This window comes from Mustela nigripes, chromosome 1 (genome assembly GCF_022355385.1).
Source record: "Mustela nigripes isolate SB6536 chromosome 1, MUSNIG.SB6536, whole genome shotgun sequence".
NCBI lineage: Eukaryota > Metazoa > Chordata > Mammalia > Carnivora > Mustelidae > Mustela > Mustela nigripes.
Window position 1 is genome coordinate 51,691,415 of NC_081557.1, and position 17,123 is coordinate 51,708,537.

The 17,123-nt window shown below is 52.6% G+C and overlaps 1 long non-coding RNA gene across 3 annotated transcripts in view; it reads right to left on the reverse strand.

The window, feature by feature from the left end:
* Nucleotides 1–770: 770 nt before the first annotated feature.
* LOC132011982 (uncharacterized) overlaps nt 771–17,123 on the reverse strand; it is a 78,954-nt gene continuing 62,601 nt past the window's right edge. The window contains exons 3-7 of one of the 3 annotated variants that reach the window (XR_009402474.1): nt 16,433–16,714; nt 13,612–13,754; nt 13,408–13,509; nt 9,814–9,909; nt 771–1,275 (exon numbers count right to left, since the gene is read on the reverse strand). This is a non-coding gene — a long non-coding RNA (uncharacterized LOC132011982). Of the gene's footprint in view, nt 1,276–9,813; nt 9,925–13,407; nt 13,514–13,611; nt 13,755–16,432; nt 16,715–17,123 lie in introns of all 3 variants that reach the window. The other 2 variants (XR_009402473.1, XR_009402475.1) reach the window with 2 other exon arrangements.

The following is a 17,123-nucleotide window of genomic DNA, read 5'->3' on the forward strand; positions in this document are numbered from 1 at the left end:
GAATTTATTCATTCAACACATTTTGACCGAGTGCTTACTACGCGCCGAGGACCGAGTGAACGAGTGAGCGGGACAATCAGTGGGTGGGGGTGTCTCCCAAGACCTCCGGGGCTGGCAGCCAGTGGGGCCAAGGGCCCGACGGGGGACCCTGAAAGGGCATCCTGGCTCAGTCTCTGCTTTCTCACAGGGGTGTCTACCGGTGTTCTCTTTCAGAGGCAGTCAGGGGGTCTGGGCCCTGACAGGCCTCTTGCCCCATAAAGGCCCTGATTTACACCGCAGCCGCCTGCCGGCCGCCCCTTGTTTATTTATTTGTGGGAGCAGGCTGGGGTCTGGCTGCTCAGGCCTTCTCGGCACCACGTGTTCTAGCCCCACATGGTGAGGAAGACAGATGCCTTGGAATTATTTCGCATTAAATGGCCGTGGAAAACTATTTGGCCTGCATTTGATTTCACCTCTGGTTACAGTATAATTTGTTATCCTGAAACGGGCAGCAGCTGGAGGCCAGAGGAACAGATGTTCCTGGGGCGGTGGGGGCTCCCCAGGCAGGGGAGGGAGAGTGGCAGGGAGGCCGTGGAACACTGCCTCTGCCCCCAAAGGGCCTGGCCCTGATCTTGCCAAAGCCCTTTCCAACGCAGAAGCTCGCGGAGCCCTATCTGGGCCTTGGTGTCCCCATCTGTATAATGGGGATGAGAACGCCTAACTCCCAGAGCTGTTATAAGGACTGAACGAAGAAAAAAATGAGTAGAAGTGGACCAGAAAAAGTGCTATATTTTCCAGCAGAGCGTGAGGGAGGACATGGAGGGGAGAGCCGGAGCTATGGTTTGGGGTAGCCGAAAAAGGAAAGAAGGCCAGGACCAGTGATGGGGGGTCGTGGATACCAGGACAATAGGGAGCCATAGAAAAGGTGTGAGCTGGGGAGGGAGCAATCCTAGCCCTGCTTTAGAAAGAGCACGTGGGCTGGGAGCAAAGGCAGTACCGGTCTGCCAGGTCTGAAAGGCCCTATAGGCCCTTGGCAGGGCTGTCACGATTGGGTGGCTTAAAACAGTAGCAGTGTATTCCGTCACCGTTTTGGAGGTTACAAGGCCAAAATCAAGGGGTCAACAGGGCCATATTTTCTCTCTCTCTGAAAGTTCTAGAGAAGAAGCTTTCCTTTCCCCTTCCTTCTTCTGGTGGGCCAGCCGTCCTTGGCCCTTCCTGGCTTGCAGGGGCCTTGCTCCAGTCTGGGGCTCTGCTGCCCCATGGCGCTCTTTCCTGACTCCTTGTCCTCTCTTCTTCCTAGAAGGACAACAGTCATACTGGATTTAGGGCCTGCTCCTCTCCAGTATAATTGCAGCTTCTCTGATTAACTGCAAAGACCCTACTTCTCGATGCGGTCATGTTCACAGGTACCTGGGGTTCCATCACCTTAGCTGCTTGGGTCTCCTTGCTCTAGACAGAGAGGGGCCTCTAAAGCTGCCCCATTTAGGACATGGGACAGGGAAGTGGTGCCATCCGTGGGGAGGAAGAATGGGAGGACTGCTTGGGGTGGGGGCTGGTTACTAGAGGTGAGGGCATAAAAATGTCTATGGAATAAAAGGAATGATCACTCTTCCAACCTTGGGCAGGGCTTGTATCCTACAAAATCCAGAATTTCAAGGGTGATGGGAGGTGGGGATGTCAGTGGGAGGTGATATTGGAGTTTGGACCCTTCTGGAAGGGTGGGGGTAGGTGAAGGTATGTCCGGGCGGAATGGCTTAGGGCAATGGACACAGGTATGTGTGTGTGCGCGTGCATGCGTGCATCTAGAGGACATGGCCCCGTAGGGAGAGAACACTAAGAGAAGGAGGAGGGTTTTATTTGTGGGGCGGTCTTGGAAACTGTGGACAAGGCTAATGGTGGGTAATGTTGCAGTGAACTCGGAGACAGGGCCCAGCGGGATTAAGTTTTCAGATGCAGTAAATCCGCTGTTAAGACTCTCATGGCCAGCATGGTTAGTCACCTTGAGGACATGGTGTTCCGCAGACCCCCTGGCCGGGTTGAGGACCAGCATTGGTCTCCTGAGGGCTAGAAAAGCAGCCAAGAACTGAGGAGGGGGTCAGAGTGCTTCTCACCACTGCCTCTCTCTGAAGCAAGCTTCCTGACAGACGCCCCTCAGCCCTCCCTCCATCTCTCCCATAATATCAGCCAAGCTGCAGACCGAGGGCCAGGCGGCTCTGAACCCCAAACCCCAAATTCAGCAAAAGCACACGTGACTGGGCCAGTGTGGGTCACACGTGTCCAGCTGCCCCCCCCCACCAGGAGTCAGACTCAAAGATGGGTGAACGCGGCTATCTGTACCCCACACTCAGCCTGAGGCCCAGGCCTGCCAGAAGGGTTCGGTGTCCCGACAACTACCAAAGATCAGTCAGTGAAGGGGAGAAGACAAGTTCAAAATTATTTTGAACTTGTTCAAATCAAACAAGTTAAAATCAAAATTATTATGCAAAAGAAGTATAAATGACACTTGAGGAGAGAAAAACCCTAGACCAAGAGGGAATGCAAAGATGAAGAAAAAGCATCAGACATGTTCAAAGCTCTCCACAAGGACAGTAAGGCCACAGCTGAGACCTCGCCCCAGCTGGCATTTCATGCTGGGTGTGAAGGGGGAAGGAGCAGGGAGCAGAGGCCTTGAGGTATGGCACAGTGGGGACCCCCCCCACCCGTGGCTGTGACCCCTGTCCCCCACCCCACTCACCATGGTGGCCCCCTAGCAATCTGCCAAGTGGGGGCTCTGGTCAGCCTCTCAGGCTGGGGTCAGGACTACAGGAGAGAATGTTTTCCCAAGAGGCTGGCCCAGGGTCCTGGACACAGTCAGCACTTAGCACTTGCTGGTTCTCTCCGGTCCTTTCCTCCTACACCAGAGTCCCACAGACTTGAAGTACAGAATCTGCCCACTTGGTGAGGCCTGGCCCGAGGTGCTGCTCACCTCATTGTGTGAGTATCAGGACCTGTTTCCCTCAGAAACCAGGAGCACATGGGTGAGCGCCGCTGTGGGCCGGGGGTGGGGTGGGGGGGTGGGGGTGGGGAGTGGGTCCCTGAGGGCGCCTCAACTAAGCACCTTAGGAAGTAGTAAGGGCCGCCATGAGTCCAGCTCCCGTCAGTGCAGTGAGCCCACAGCCTTCATGTGGCTTGTCTGGAAGCACTGCTGTTGGCCGGGTCCTCCAACCCGCCCCATTCTCTGGTGGCCGCTGGGAGACAGCAAGCCCCCTGTGGATGTTTGTCTGGCTGTTGTAAACACAGCCCTGAGCAGCTCTCCCGCACTAGCACTAGCCAACGACTGCAGGCTCCCAGCACGGAAATTTCATCTGCCTGGTTCTCTGAGGGAGGGCTGCTCAGCAGAGGCCTGGGAACCACACGCCCCTTGGGGAGCCCTGGTTTCATCCTTTGACCCCCTCCCTATGCCAGCCTAGCCTGGGGCGGCTTGGGACACCCAGTGCCTCCTGGAATCTCTATTTGGGTTTGATTTGGAGTTGGTGTTTATTTCCATCTCAGGGCAACTTGATCCCAACCCAGCTCCCCACCGTCCCCCATCACCACCCCCCACATTCCTGCCCCTCTGGAGGGGCCTTGACTTTGCTGACATGCTGATGGGGCAGGTCCTCCAGACCTCCCACCAAGGGAACGGGAGGCTCAGTTGACTTTGATGTCCTAAAAGGCATCCCCCCTCAGCTTCAACCCCCTCTTCTCTAATATGTAAATAAGTCAGAGACTGGGAGCCAAATGCCACCCAGTGGAGGAAAACAAAAAAAGAAAACAGCCTGAGGGAGACAGAAGACTGGGGTCCAGACCAAGCCTCTTGACCAAGCTCTTGCTCTGTGACTGAGAAGAAGACCACCACCCTCTCTGGGAGGGGGCAGGAATGACAGACCGAGTACCTGACCTGTGAGAAGACACATGTGACAGAGAGACCAGATGAGCCCTGCTGTCCTTTCTAACGCACGGGGATAGTCTGTCACGTGTGTCAGGGCCTCTGGCCCACGCTGTGTTGTAGGTTAAAAAGTGCGCAAATGTAAGCTTGCCCATGGGAAACTGTAGGCCTGGGGACTGAGTCCTGGATGAGCAAGCTGAGCTCTCTGGACTCCACAGTTGAGGAAACTGAGGCTCAGGCAAGTAAGCGAATGTCCCAGCTCTACTGTCAGGAAGGCTTTGTGGTTGGGAGTAGATGCTCAAGAAAAGCTTAACTAGAGGCCTCATTTGTGTCATTCCCCAGCAGACCTGAGATCAGCGTCCCCAGTGTGACCCACAGCCTGAGCCCGGCTTTGTCCCCAGGAAGCCGGTTTTCCTGCCCTGCACCTCTGAACCTCATCAGGTCACCAAAGCTTTTCAGAGAGCCTAGCACTGTTCAAAACCCCGAGTGCCTCAAGTCAGGAGAAAGCTTAGAACGATGATAAGACACGAGCTAAGAGTTTGTGGATCACCTAAAATTCCCCTGTCCTTGCTGCAGTGAAACTGGGGGGGTCAGAGAGCTTGAGTGCCTTGTCTGCTATTGTATGCCAAAGGCTCATAGAGCTGGGGTCAGCCTCGTGTCCATCCGGCCACCACGGTCTTCCTCCCAGCCCCGAGGACGTGTGGATCTTGTGTAGGGCAGGGGCCTCCTCTGGGAGGACCACAGCCGTCCCCACCTCTCACCTGCTGTGAGCCCAGGCAGAGGAGTTTTCATGGTGTCTTAAACCACACACATTTATTTCCCATAATTCTGGAGAGGTGAGGGCCCACTTCTGATGTGCCGATGGACATCTTCTTGCTGTGTCCTCACTTAATAGAGAGGAAGATCATCTCTCTTGTGTCTCTTCTTACAAGGGCACTAATCCCATCCACAAGGGCTCCACCCTTGTGACCTAATTACCTTCCACAAACCCCCTCAGAATACCATTCATGCTGGGGATTAGGGCTCCAAGATATGAATGTGGGGGATGGGTAGGGCAAACATTCAGTCCATAGCACATGGATATTGAAGAGGTGGACTCTTGGGTCCAACCCAAAGTTTTTGGCAACAACAGGATGGGATTCAAGGATTCCATAGACAAAGATTCCATGTTGTAAAAGGAAACTCTGGCTTCAATAATACTAAAATATCATTATTGTGGCTTTTTGTGATACAGTGATTATAGGATTCTAGCATTACATTAGTCTAAGGTTCCATTATCCTGTTATTCCAAGATCCTAGAATTCTACATTCTCTTGAGAGCTTGGGCTCTGAGGAATAGGAAAATCCAGCTGGGGCGGGACCATGGTGGGAGGAGGGAAAGAGGCAGCTTTTCTATCCTACTGACTTTTCTAACAATGACAAGCAATGTGTTATTTGGTTTTCATTGCATTCAAAAGAAAGCATGGCTTGGCCAAGCCACATCAGAGTGTGAGTTCACCCACCCCCGGGGCATGACAACCCAGGAGCCAGAGGAGGAGGAGGGGGAGGGCGGGGAGGAGGAGGGGAGGGGGAGAAAGAGGTGGCATCACCTTCCCAAGCTGGAGGTGGCCAGTGCAAGGGTTTGTGTCATGCCTGACACTGTGCAGGACCCTGTAGCCTTGTGTCACCCTTCCAGGTCCCCATAGAGACCCATGCCAGGAGAGGCCAGCCGAGTGCAGGGACAGGCGATGCAGATGAGAACAGTGGGCTGTTTGGATGAGAAAAGGAGTATGGGGTGTAAAGGCAGTCAGGGAGGCCTTCCAAGAGAAGGTGATGTCTACATCGGGAGTTGAGGACAGCAGATCAAGCAAGGGAAGGGTGCCTGTGCGGCTGGGGAGTCATAGCCAGCTGCATGCTACTGTCACCTGAAAGGAGAAGGCGGGCAGAGGTGAGAGTTGGAGATGCTACGCCATCAGTGGTCAGCTCAGGCACGGCCTTGACTGCCGTGCTGAGGAGCTTGAACTCTACTCTGAGGGCAGCTGGGAACCAAGAATGGTTTTTGTTGGTAGAGGGAGGCCGCTGGGCACCCTGAGAATGTAACTGAGGAAGGGCCTGAGAATGTGGGGTCCAAACCCTTACTGTACAGTTGAGGAGATGAGTCCTAAAGAGGATTGCTCATAGCCGCCCAGGGCATGAGCTCAGAGCTAGGAGACCTCCCCACACCTTACCCCCTCCCTCACCACCGAAGATTCTGACACAAGCAGTGCTGGCAGAAGAGGGAGTGTCTCTTGGAAACCTCCACTCCTTGGTACCCGGGGCCCAGAACGCAGCACGCCGGCCCTTCCTTTGGTCACAAGATGCTGTCCGTGCCCCCTTGTTTCATACCCAGTGGGCCAGGTAGAGGCTGCCACGGCTGGTGGGGCCAGGCTGCCCAGTCTGAGCCTTGAGAGACACATCCACACCTTCACGACAGAGGCCCTGGCCACACCGGGCCAAGATGGCAGATGGGCACGAGCTGAGCCATCTTTGGTAAAGGGGAAGAGAGAACAGAAATGCAGTCTCACGAGGGCACGGAAGTTGAGTGACAAAAGCAGACAAGAGCCCTGAGATGGTTTGCACAGCTTGGCCCTGTTTCATGTTTCATTCTGAGGCTGAAGGACATAGCCACAGTGACCTGCTTGCCTGCCAGGTCCCTGCAGTCCCAAGCCCACAAACCCCGCACCCTCTCCACTCACAGCCCAGATGGGGGGGACCCAGGTAGGGACACCTGGTTCAGAGTCCAGAAAGAGAAGGAAGGTCTGGGAGAAGGAAAAGGACCATGGAACACCTCTCAGCAATAAAGGGAGGAACATGGATGTGCGCAGCAGCATGCATGATGCTGAGTGAAAAAGCCGGTCTCAAAAGTTCACACACTGTCTGGTTCCATTTATATAACATTCTTGAAATGATAAAGATTACAGAGATGGAGAAGAGAGTAGTAATTGCTGGGATCAGGGACAGTCAGGCTAGATGGAGGGCATCTGGTGACATAGGTGGGACAGGAGGGGCAGCAGATGTCCAGAGGCATGGAGACCATGAGGGGTAGGTAGGTAGGTGAAGGGGGGACCAGGGAAGCAGGGGAGTGCATAGAGCCCATGCGGAGGGCTGGTGGTCGAGACCCACTGCACCCAAGGAGATCTTTGCCGGTGGGGGAGGCAACAGGTCTGTATTTTGACTGTGGTTGCCGTAACACGGGTCTCCACATGAGATGAAAGGACACAGAACAGCACACGTGCATTCTATCAATGTTAGTTTCCTGCTTTTGATATTGGACTAGAATGATCTAAGATGTAACCATCTGTGGAGATCGGGGTAGAGGTACACAGGACCTTTCTGTACTATCTTTACAACTTCCTGTGAATCCATGATGATTTCAAAATAGCTTTTTTTTTTTTTCCCCCCCAAGAGTCTGATGGCTAGGGGCACCTGGGTGGCTCCGTTGGTTAAAACGTGTCTGCCTTCAGCTCAGGTCATGATCCCAGAATCCTGGGATGGCGACTCCTCCCCGTTGCTCAGCAGGGAGCCTGCTCCCTCTCCCACTGCCCCCCACTTGTGCTCTATCTCTCACTCTCCCTCCATCTCAAATAAATAAATAAAGGCTTAAAAAAAATCTAATGACTTTATTTGTGAAGGTCTATTTGTGGACTTTATTCAATGATCTATTTCTCTGTCAATAGCATGTCGTCTTGGTTACTGTAGCTATATACAAAGTCTTGAAACCAGCTAAATGATTCTTCCCATTTTATTATCCCTTTTCAAAGTTGCTTTATTCTAGTTTCTTTGCCCTTCCTATAAATTTTGAAATAATCTAGTCTATACCTATTAAAAGAAAAGCCTTGCTGGGAATTTGATAGAGAATGAGTTAAACCTATAGATCAACTCCTTGTGAATTAAGTATTTCAATATAAAAACAAACAAAAAGCCCATTAAAATTTTAACACAGAGGACAGTCAGGACTGAGGGAGAGCAGAGAGGAGAGAGTGATACCTGTTCTCTCTGAAGGGTGCCCTGAGGCAGGGGCAAGGGGGCAGGAAAAGAATTATTTTGTGCTCTTCTTCAGCTTTGCAGTGTGTGGAGGCCCATCATCTAATATGTACCTTTTCCTGGTAACGTGGCAATGGACACACATTCCCACACTCCCATCCACGTGAGGTGAAATCAAAGAATCCTGTCTCTGTGCAGAGGTCACCGTGCTGATGGTGTAAGCCATGTCAGAGACCTTGAAAGAAACCCTTAACTGTGTTGTGGCCTCCTTGGTCTGCAGAGCCCTTCCCAGAAGCTGGTCTGCCCTGGCCTTCCCAGGGGACTGGACAGAAATCCATTCCTGGAGCAAACCGAGGGTCAGGCAGTAGCTTCCACCGCTTAGCCCTGCACCCTGGCCCTTTGCACCTCCCCCACTGTGGGCCCCACCCTCTGGGTCCTGGCTGCCCTTCTTGGTCCCACCCACGTTGCCAGGTCCCTTCCTACGTCCAGCCCAGCTACCTACTAGTCTCTCCTGGAAATAGAGATTCTCACAGACCCTGAGCCTGACTTTCCCCACCCAGGTGCCCGTTATGGTTTGGGTCATGGGAACAGTACCCCAAAACCTTGGCAATGCTACCAAAACCTCCTCATGATAGGATGGAGCCACACCTGGTCCCCCTGGCATATTCCACCAGCAGGAGGAGGGGGCTTCCCCTGTCCTCAGTCCCTTGCCAGATGTCATGCTGCTGTAGGAGGCTACCCTTCCCCAAGCCCCCTTGGCTACCCAGGAAGCCCCTAGGGGTGAACTGAATAGAGAGCACGGGAGAATGGCATGGCTAGCTAGCATCTGACATGACAGAAATAAATGGAATGTTGCTGATTTCCATCCCTTAGCTTGACTCTCCTTGAGAAAGGATAGGACACTTGGCAAAACTTGAAGCAATCAGTTGTCCTGCCCTGGGTGCTCTGGCCAATGAAGGGTCCCATATTCCCTTTTCAGCCATTCCCTAAAAACTGTCCTTTACAAGATGAAGAACTCTGAAATCTCCTGCCTCACAGATGCCCACAATATAAATGAAGATCACACATCCGCAGGTACTAAGGCCACAGTATCAGACCTTGTCAGGACATTCCTCACTCCCTTCAGAGGCACAGACATTGCTGGTAGTCACCAAGACACCATTTTTTACTTCTCAAAATACACAATTCTGGCCTCCTGGAAGAGGCATTCAGTCAAACTTTCATGTTCCCAACAGATCCCAGAGAGCCAGCTTCCCTGAGGAACATAATTGTTCTCCTCAAACAACTCCTTTTAAAATTCCAGTCTAGCAAATAGACCCCTAAATGAGTCTCCATCTTGCCCTATGCCTTAACCTAACTTTATAAATTTTGATGGTTTTTTTTTTAAGATTTTATTTATTTATTTGAGAAAAAGAGATGGAGAGTATGTGTGTGTGTGTGTGTGCGTGCGCACGAGTAAGAGAAAGAGCACAAGTCGGGGTAGCTGCAGAGGGAGAGGAGGAAGCAGTCTTCCCACTGAGCAGGGAGTCCTGATGTGGGACTTGATCTCAGGACCCCAGGATCATGACCCACACTGAAGGCATATGCTTAACCAACTGAACCACCCACACACCCCTCTTTATAAATTTTTGAACTTCCTCCTATCCCACAAGGGCCGGAGGCCAAACCTTGGGTACACCCTCCCATGGGACACATTAACCACAGATTGTCCAACAGGCCAGGCAACTGCTCACCTGCCATGGGACCCCTCAGAACCTGAACTTCCACAGAAATTTAAAAAACCCGTCAAGTGTAACCACACACCACCATTTTGGTGACTGTGGTCTTATGGATTTATAATCTGGAGACCCGAGCCTTCCAAAGAAGTCATCATTGCAAGCAAACATGGAAGGTGTTTGCCAGCCATCAGCTCCATGGGGACCCACCTGGAAAGTATCCCTCAGTCCCACGTCCCAGATGACATCGCCCTGGCCTGGAAGCTCACTGCTGAAGATGGCATCGTCTCAGACGCTCAGTCACGTCTGTAAATTAAAGTCCTGAAGGTAATGAGTGAGATGTCCTGCTCCCCATATCCTGCATCTGACCTCACTCTGCCTGTCCATTCTGGCAGGACCCACACCAGCTTCTAATCTCAGCACGGTCCCTACTACCTCTGAGCCACTTCGGGCCACCGGGTGGGGCTGTCCATTTTCCCGATGCCTTTTGTCTGGCTAGATTATGATCAGTGAGGCCTCCCACCTCTCTGACTTCCAGACCTCCTCCCCAGACCGCTTCTGCCCTCCGTGGGAAGGGGTACATCTGTCTCTAAGAGGAAGGGATTGAGCTTAGAAAGGACTTCACCCAGATCTAGAGGAATGGCTCATCTTCCCAGACCATTTGCTTTCATGGAAGCCATTGAACTTGACCCAGTCATAGTGTAAGCCTCTACTGCCTGGTGGGTGATTGTGCCCCAAACATACCACTCTGCCGGGGGACTTACTGGGACAAATCAGACCCTGGAGAGTATCTCTAAGGGTGAATTTTGAGACAGGGGGCAGGCCGGAGGTGATACTTTTAGGCTATGGAGTCACCAATCCTCCTAAAATCACGTAAGAGCAAGGTGTCAATCACTGGCTGAACTTGAAAGCACATCATCTACATCTATGACCTCATTGAAATCTTCCAACACTTTTTAACAAGGGCAGGAATGGATTTTCTCATGTCATGGAAACCGAGGCCTAGGGAGGTGTGGTGACTCACACAGTGTGCTTCAACAAACACAGACCGGTGCCGGGGTCACGGAGAAACCACAGGCTATGGGCAGACAGACCCTGGTCCAAATCAAGATCCTGGGTGACTCTGAACTAGCCACTTCCCTGCTCTGGACCTCAGTCTCTTTATATGTAAATGAGGCTAATAATCCCCGCTTCCCAGGACTTCCCAGGAGATCAAATCAGCAACTGTCTGGGAAGCCCTGACGCATTTCCTGGTGGCTGGCCTTGTCACTGTTGTCATTCTTAGCACTCGGCTCCCCTCCCAGGATCCACACTTGCTCCTCAGGGAGCAGGCCAGGGGATAGGCCCTGGGACGGCCCTGTGCCTCTCCAGCTCTGCCGATGGATCCCCCAGCTGCCAGGTGACCAGCAGCCTATCAGTGACATCATGATGGAGGTTGTTAGACACCCTCCTCTCAGGCTCAGAGCGGCTGGGCCACGGGACGTGGTTTTCACAGAGTGCCGCCATCCTCTGCAGGTTGTTGCCTCAATCTCTCCAAGGCTGACCGAAGAGTCCTACTCCAGCTGACACCGTCCTCCTGCTCAAAGTACCTTCAGAATGTGGCACAGACGCTTCCCACTGGCCCCTGGGTATGGATCTTGGACAAGTTGTTAAAACTCCCCCAGCCCTCGTCACCTTGTCATAGAAACATGAAATTAAAAAAACCTATCCGTGAGGGGGGGTGCCTAGGTGGCTCAGTGGGTTACAGTTACAGCCTCTGCCTTCAGCTCAGGTCATGATCTCAGGGTCCTGGGATGGAGCCTGCCCATAGCCTGTGGTTTCTCCTGCTCAGCAGGGAGCCTGCTTCCCCTTCTCTCTCTCTGACTGCCTCTCTGCCTATATGTGATCTCTCTTTCTGTCAAATAAATTAAAAAAGCAAAAAACAAAAACCTATCCGTGAGATGGAGATACAAGAACGCGCGGACTGTGACTAGCTCAGTGCCTGAAACATGGTAAGCCCTGAATTATTAACTTTGATGACTGGGCACTCATCTGAGTTTTGCGGACTGGATGAGCATCCCTCTGCCTACTTCTCAGAGGAGGAAAACTACGAGGCCGGGCAAGGGAAATGGCTGGCGAACACTAGTGGCTAATATCAAGCATGCTCAGAAGCCAAAACTTTGGCCAAATCCTTCCCTGTCTCTCTTCCTTCCAAGGAGGCCCTTTCTGATTGGATTTTGGGGAAACCTTGGTCTCTCTGTCCATCTGGCAAGTGCCCGAACGTCTGGATCCGCCCACGCAGCTGCAAGTGGACAGGCCTGGGGAAGGGGAAAGCAGTCCCAAATCCTGCTCTCTCTCCAGCCCGTCCCCAAGGCTGGACATTCCGGAAACCACACCCTGTCCCCAGGTCCCTCTGGAAACTTTGGCAGCCTTATCTGCCAAGGGGGGAGGGAGGAGAGGGTCTGAGGTCAGCCAAGGATGTCAGAGGGAGGAGGTAGGCAGATCGGAGAGGGACGGAGAACACACCATGTGACCACAGCCACAGCTCAAAAGCACTTGCTGTCCTCCCAGATTGTGGACAGCCAGCAAGAGCTGGCCTCTAGCCCTGACTCTGTCCTGAACTTGATGGGTGACCTTGGGTAAACCATTTTGCCTTTCTGGGCTTCGGTTTCCTCATCTATGTAATGGGAAATGAACTTGTGCAGGGGTCCTCAGTCCACTGGCAGGAAACAGAGTTTCCAGGACAAGGCCTGTGACCTCTCAGCCCACAGGCCTCACGCCCACCCGCAAGTGTCCAGGAATTTGGCAGTGGTATTTCATTTATCATCCATGCGGTTTACAGGTACCATGGCCGGCAGGCTGATTACTCAACGGGCTTATTACACTCCTTGGTGACTAATAGATTCTTTTTTTGTTGTTTGTGTTTTAAAGCCATAGCAATAATATTGGCTCTCCGTGACACCGCTGAAATCACCATTATTCAGCCTGACCCTACCTACACGATAAACACCAACAGAAACATCCCTTCTTAGAAAAAAGAGGCCCCTGCCTCTCTCACGGTGGGAGCAGGTTTTCTGATAGTGAAGCTGCTGTATGTTGGGGGCGGGGTGGATTTATGAACTCCTGAGGCTCGTAGAATTAGGTCATTTCTCTGGTCCCTTCCAGCTCTGACCTACACATTGGACCTCATCAAGGGAGGAGTTGAACAGATACCATCTTCCCTTTGAAAGCTCAAGTGTGGGGCTAAGAGTCCAGTGCGGAGTCAGACAGCCTGGGTTCTGGCTTCACCACTTGCGGGCTGGGTGATCCTGGGCAAGTCATACCCTCAATCTGAGCTTGTCTCCTTATCTGAAAAATAAGAGGGCTTCCCATGGGAGGTGGAGGGAGCGGGATAACAGGAAACACGTAGCACAGTGTTTGGCATACAGCAGGGGCTCAAAAAGCTGGGTGGTGCTCATATTAGGCAGATGCTGAGTCCTGGGAAGTGGGCTGGAGTGCAACAGGGCGGGGAAGGTTAGGGCTGACCCTAGGGGGCAGCTTGATGGAGGGTCAAAACTCCCAAGAGGCCAAGTCAAGGGCAGGCCGCTATCAAGGCCATCTGGCTTCTCCTTTTCTGACCAGCTTTATGTGTCAAAATAGAGAACAGCACAGGTCAGCCTAGGGAGGGAGCCATGGCTGCCTTTGGTCTGGCTCTGGTCTCCGGGGGATGGAGGTGGGCAGCCCCTCCTGTGGTTGCTTGATACCCCCACCCAGGCCTCCTCCCAGGGACTCAATCTCCTTCTGCAGGAGGGCCCTCCTTACCTGCCCTGGGCAGGATGTCCTTACCTATAAGCATCTGTGGCTCTTTTCCCTCCCTCTGTGGTTTTCCATCGATGGGGTCCAATGCCTCCTTTATTAGGCTGAAATGGTCTTCCTAGATAATGTAGTCTGCCTCCAGACACAACGAAGAAAGCTAATGTCACCCGTGGTGGGCTTGTAAAGTTTAACACTCAAATTTCTGAAGGAAAAAAAAAAATCTTTGATTTATACCCTTTGCCAAGTTGCATGCTGTAAATACTTCCACCACGGCTAATTTCAAAACTGCTGACGTGATGACGCTGAACTCCGAGCTGGGGAGAAATACACGCGCTATGCTGTCGTGTGACTTGGCTCCCGCACACCACTGAGTAAAACTGAAATGAAATGAATGGAAAGTAATTTATAACAAAAATACGTATTTCATTATTTTCCTGCTCAGGGCCAGCTCCCCTAAGAAGCCACACTAGAAGGGCCTAGATGGAGGCTGGCCGAGTTGTAGGTCACTCCAGAGTCGTGAGAAGGGTTGCCATTTGATGGTGACGTCATTTTTCTGAAACAGTGAATCGGCCTCCAACACATTCTAAAAAAAGGATAATCTTCCTTCAATTTACAAAGTAGTCACATTCCCAGAAAATCTGGGGTATATCAGAATCGTGCAAAAAAATCGTTTGTGGGATGCCTGGATGGCTCAGTCAGTTAAGCCACTGCCTTCGGCTTAGGTCATGATCCTAGGATCCTGGGATTGAGTCCTGCCTCAGACTCCTTGCTCAGCGGGGGAGCCTGCTTCTCTCTCTGCCTCTGCTTGCCACTCTGCCTGCTTGTGCTCTTTCTCTCTCTCTGACAAATAAATAAATAAAATCTTTGGGAAAAAAAAAAATCCTTTGTGCTCATACAGAAAATGGAGTTAGGTTTAAGGCCTAGGCTTTTCGTTCACTCAAATGTTCTAAATGATTTTTAGATGTCCCCACTTGGGAGTTGCTGGTGGACACCCTCAATCATTGTGACATCCAGAAATCACTCCCTCCGATTTCCAGTACAGCCCCTGGGCTTGGTACTTGGCACCCGTTGAGACCCAGTGCCCCAAATATATACCCCTGCACCCTGGACTGGCCATTCCCCGAGACCCGACCATGCCAGGAGCTTTGCTAACTTGCTCATGCGCTTCCTTGGTATCCTGCCTTCCAGATTCTGAGCTAGAGTTTACCCAGTCAGCCGGCCATCTCCTCCATGTCAGGCCCAGTACTGGGAGCTAAGGACCCAGGATAAAGCCCACCTGCCTCCCATCCTAAGGGAGCTCCCGAGTAAGCATGGAGACAACCGAACAGAGACATCACAGTGACAATTGTGGCGTGCAGGGTAAGACAACATAGGGGAACACTTTACACCAGTATTGCTTACCCCAGCTTTTGGCTTGAACAGAAGTTTGATCCCTCCCTGTGTGATCTTAGCAGCGTGACCATGATCCCTGGACATCACCTTTTCTTAGCCATAAAATCATGGCAAGTAAAAAGTCCAATCCTCCATGGCTGGTGTGCAAATAAATTGGGATAAAGATCATAACGGGCCTACAGGCCCTGGCAGCGGCCCCAGAGAATCCGAAATGGCTGGTCACCAGGGCTGCCTAGTAGACCTGTGTGGTTGGCTGCTGGTTCCTGAGGTAAAGTGGCTGTTCTGTGGAGACCAGGGTGGGCAGATTTCCACCGAGGGGCTGATTAGTAGGTGGTCCTGAGCTTCCCACACCAGGAGGCATGGGGACTTAACTTCTAGGGCTGGCCCAACGGCAGCACGGGGCCATATTGTCTGGTGGTGGAATGGTTGGCTGGGTGAGGGCCCACCACTCATCACACCGAGCCCCTGCTCTGGGCCAGCCCTGATGTTTGATGATGCTGGTGATGTCAAGATAAGCCAGACAGTCCCTGAGCCCAGGGCGCCTCCCTGGAGAGAACAAACTCATCGCTGGGTCATTGGCTCCACCCTGTCCTTTTGGCTTGTCCATATCCCTCCCCAGTAGCTTCCTTCTTATTCGATGGCCAAAGGCTACGCTTCCGTCCCCATCATCTACAGCCTCTCAGCTGCCTCTGGCCCTGCCGACCTCGCTCCTTCTCGGCCCCTGCAATAGCCCCCACGCTTTCCCAGGCCAGGGCACCTCCCTCAGAGGCAAGCTCCTAACTCTGGCTCTGGTCGTCCTCTGCTGCATGACGCCACCTCAGGGAGGAGGAAATTGCCCTACTTCCCTAACTTCCCCCAGCCCCAATACACTCCCGGCCCCACGGCCTACAAAATAGCAAACAGCTGCTGTGACCATGGGCTGCCCAGACCCCAGGGGCCTTGGGGGAAGCGGGCCAACGGGAACTTGGAGAGAGAGCTCTCTCTCTCTCTTAATAACATACCTTCCCCAAGCTGCTTCCAAAGAAACTTCTCCTCACAAATCATTCCATAAACACTTAGCAGGCTCTCAGGAAAGCGTGCACAGCTCTTACCCAGCTATTAGGAGCCTCCTCACAAGTAAATTGAGACCAGGCAGCACAGGCCTGTGCCAAATCCCCCTTCCTGCCCTCTTCCCACACAGCGTCCTCTTCCCCCACCCTGGACCCTTCAGCTCCAAGGGCCGGGGTCTCCTCCTTTGCGGTTTTGGCCTTTCCTCAGGTTCTTGCCCTCCACCGGCCAGTCAGCGGGTACCCTATCTCCCTGGAAACCAGCCCCCTACCCAGGGTAGCTCCTGTGTTTCCAGGGGGCTCTCCTGGGCTGCTGGGTAGGCTAAATCCTACTGAGACTTCTGAGGGCTACACCATCAGGCTAGGCGTGGACAGGCTGGTCTGTCCCAGCCACCCTCAGCCGAAGCTGCTGGAGCCTCTCAGGCTGGGGCTGCTCAATGGGGAAATAACTCCAGGTTCATCCAAGTCACGAGCTGGAAAATCCCTCCCATCCAACAATCCCCCTCCAGGGAGAGTGTTGTGCAACTCGCTCAGCTGGCTGATCTCCAGCCCCTGGCTAATATCCAACATGGATCAGGGAATTTCTTGATTGTTGGTAAGTTGACACATTTGCTTACAGGTTAGCAGCTTGGCTTGTGTAATGACGTCCATTAGGGTCTTTGGGAACAACAGCAGGAGCTGGCATCCCGATATCGTACCCCACCATGACTGGCTGTGGAAAACACTCCAAGAATGCTTGCCCCTTTTTCTAGTTTTGCCCAATAGCATTTTGAGAACAAAAAGCTCTCTAGCCCGGGCGCCTGGGTGGCTTCGTCGGTCGGGCATCCGGCGCTTGATCTCAGCTCAGGTCTTGATCTCAGGGTAGTTGAGTGTGGGCCCCATGCTGAGCAGGGAGCCTACTTTAAAAAGAAAAAAAAAAAGCTCTATTGCAAACAGAAATCACTGGTGAAATAAATAGAACATTCAGATGAAAATAAACAGGCCGATTTGTGGGCACTGAAAATAGCACTAGATGGGCTTCGAGAGATAGGCCCTGGTCGCAGGTCTTGGATCAAGTCCCAGCCCACCACTCACTGAAAAGCTGATCTTGAGCAAGCCTCTGTAAGCTGCAGTTTCTTCAACTCTAAAATGAGGATAAATCCCACCTGTCTCGTAGAGCTGCCAGGAAAAGGTCCCCTCACTCCACCATCCCTTCATGAGTGGCCAGTAGTGGCCTCCCAGGACCTCAGAGGCTGGGGCCTTTGCCCGTGGTCCTGGTGCCACTGTCTGTTCACTCTGAGAGCTCAGAGTGGGTCCTTGGGGTCTCAG